Below are 3,122 nucleotides of genomic sequence, written 5' to 3' on the forward strand. Positions count from 1 at the left end.
ATGTTAAAATCAGCCCAACTTTTATTTTCAAACACAACAAAGTATAACAGCCAAAAATGGACACTGTTCTGCTGAACAACAAACAATTATATTGCCATCACTGTTATAATCTTACAATGAACCAAAGTCTCAGATGTAATTATTCTGAAAATAAGTTTAGGCCTACCACAAGTTTTTTTTGTACTTACATTACTTATATAATCAAAATAAAATATTTGTTGTTCTGTCACAAGTGCAGTCTCTAATTTAAACAACACATTTGTTTTCCATTCCAACACAGGAGCTGGAATGTTGTAATATTTTAAGGATGGCTTGTTTCTAGTCCAGGCATTACTGCCTGAATGACTGTCATGGATCGAGGTGATCCAAATGTAGGTGCAGAAGAAAGTCTTTAACTTCCCTTAAGTACAGTGGCAGAGGATGTGGGTTGGAGATGCAATGAGCTTGAACTTGCAGGCGACCATCTTCACTGACCACACCATCTGTGACGGAGGACTCATCTCTCCTGGTGTCCTGCAAGCAAACAATCATATTTTAACTTAATTGCTTTCTTAAAACATGTTTTTTTCTGCTTCTGGTATAAAACAGACTCCAATTTAGACAATCTCAGGCTCCCTCCCCACCGGAGAGGTGACATTCAATGTCCCAATTGTCAGTCTGGATAGCTGTGACCACCACCCAACACACAATAATGTCATCAAAGCATCATTTTAAAAAGGGCTATGCAAACATGGCCAATAACTTTCATTCTAATGTTGTGCAAAATGATTTTGGGTACAAAACAAATTTTGCTGTTAGAAAACTTGCAGACTTCACTATATACAGTTTAGACCCTCTAATCTAAGTTTGGGGGATGTGATCTTTCAAGAAATGCAGACCAAACTGTTGTTGTTTGTTTACTTACACAGCATGTCTTGTAGAATTAACTGGAGTCACAGCAACAGCATAGTGCAGTCATATCTCAAGTCTAATAACAGAAGACAGGAAAAGACCAGTAAAGAAACAACTTCCCCAAACCAAAGCACAAATAAAACAATAAGTAAAACAGGCTGATCTAAAGTATGATTAAAGTTCAGCCTGATTAATATAAATGTCACTGACAGTTGCTAATATATTGGAAAACCAAAACACTTACCACTGAGTTGATGTCTTTCTGTCCAACAACAGGAGTGTTGGTCCCGATCGGCCTCAAAGACAGTAAGAAGCAAGCAGAGGGAGAAAAAACAGAACATTGATTTGATCCTTAATGACTGTGCAATCATCGTAACATAGAGTTTGCTTATGTTGTTAAATAAAGGCTAGATTTGACATTTATAGATGCCACAGATGTTCAAAAGCTGCCACAAAGCATGAAAAAAATGGACGTCTCTGAAAACGTCCGAGCATTTTTGCAAATATGTGATGTCTTGATAAATCGAGCAGATATTTGAAATTTACACAGCTACATTCTCGCCTGAAAATATCTTAAAAGTTTATTTTGTGACCCAGAAAAAGTAATAAGTTTTTTAGCCGCGCTCCTCTGACAAACATAGCCGACAAATGCGATCCTCCTTTTCCCCAGACTACCCTTTCTGGGTCACAAAATAACCTTTTAAGATATTTTCAGGCGAGAATGTAGCTATTTAATGCTCAAATATCTACTTAATTTATCAAAATATCACATATTTGCAAAAGTGCATCCACGTTTTCGGAGAGCTCTGTTATCCACCCCCCACCCCTAACGGCTGCACCTCCCGAAGAATTTTGTCTGGGCTCTTTTCTCACTTATTTATTTCAAACAATCAACAGAAAATTTCACCGACATAGTTTTATGTAAGGTTTTTAAGACTGTGGTGTTAATTTTTAAGTAAGATGAGCCCAGCGGCAGCAGCAACGCTAGGCTAACACTAACTAGCTAGCAAGATTAGAAACCTGGTGCTAAACTAAGAGAAGCCACAAAATCAGTTTGAATAAGAGTAAACATTTACTCACCAAGTCAGTAAAGATCCACAGCAATGACAACAATAATATCTCCAGGTTTGCTCAATATATTCCATAACAAATGCTGGCGCCATGAACATGCGGACTGATCCGGGAGGGAGGAGGATGGCAGTCACGTGGCATTTTCAAAACACATCTTTCATCCTTCCGCACTGAGAAGCAAAACTTCCAGCTTACTTAGTTTTTCTAAGTTAAGACAACTCAAATAAATGGAGTTTATCAGCGTTTTTGCATAAAAAGTACTGGTAATGCCGGGCTCACACTGTGCGATTTTTTCAGTCGCGCGATTCAGCTCCTGCTCAAACTGTACGATTGACTCGCAGGGGTTAGAAGTTCATAGGTCACGATGCAGGGTCTCACACTATACGGCCCGATGCTCTGATGCGACCTGAGTGCTCAAACTGTGCGTTCATAAAATGAAGGTTATAACAGAAATTCTGTCGCTCGCTCTCCCTCTCTGTCTTTCACTCACACAGACACGCACACCACCACCATCAACTTTATGAAAAACATTGATCAGGCAGCTGTGATTGAGCAGCAATGTAAATCCAACTATTTTCACGGTTGTTGTGGTCGTGATAATTTTGTGAGGCCACATCGAAAAGGCTCGGGTGAGCTTTCCAAAGTTCTACAAGTTGTGCCTCCATCGCTTGTGTCCAGATCACACGCTGCACTGCCGTGCTGCGCCGTCTTTTTCGCTGACATTTGTGTTTGCGCGTGCGCAGTGTGAGAAGCTGCAGTGACACCCTCCCGACGGTCGGGTCGGGAGCTGGTCGTGAGGTGTTAATCGTTTCTCGTTACCCCACGTACACTACACGATGCACGACGCACGATGAAGGACAAACTCGGGCCGATCACCAAAACGGTCGCACGACTCAAAAATCGGCTCAAAATGGGCCAAAAATCGCACAGTGTGAGCCCGGCATAACTTATTTAAATCGAGTTCTAATAACAAATTGATAAAAAATGAGTTCAGCCTATTTAATATTTTTAATTAAACACAATATTACATTTTACAGTGTGGAGGAGATCAATTCAGAGATGAACTTACACACTTGCTTTACTTCTCTCTGGGATAACTTTCTCGGAGATGAAATGCCGGTGTTGTAGCGAGGCTCCAAATGCTCAACCAGACCGCTGAC

The 3,122-nt window shown here is 40.5% G+C and overlaps 1 long non-coding RNA gene across 2 annotated transcripts; it reads right to left on the minus strand.

Moving 5' to 3' along the window:
* Positions 1-421: 421 nt before the first annotated feature.
* Positions 422-2,082, minus strand: LOC134627007 (uncharacterized). 2 transcript variants are annotated; one of them, XR_010093863.1, is made up of 4 exons: positions 1,972-2,082; positions 1,136-1,187; positions 905-967; positions 422-513 (listed from the first exon to the last, which is right to left on the minus strand). It is a non-coding gene; the product is annotated as an uncharacterized LOC134627007 (long non-coding RNA). The 2 variants fall into 2 exon arrangements; XR_010093862.1 differs by lacking the exon at positions 1,972-2,082 and having other exon boundaries at positions 1,136-1,601.
* Between the last annotated feature and the right edge of the window lie 1,040 nt (positions 2,083-3,122).

The sequence above is a fragment of the Pelmatolapia mariae genome, linkage group LG5 (genome assembly GCF_036321145.2).
Source record: "Pelmatolapia mariae isolate MD_Pm_ZW linkage group LG5, Pm_UMD_F_2, whole genome shotgun sequence".
Taxonomy (NCBI): domain Eukaryota; kingdom Metazoa; phylum Chordata; class Actinopteri; order Cichliformes; family Cichlidae; genus Pelmatolapia; species Pelmatolapia mariae.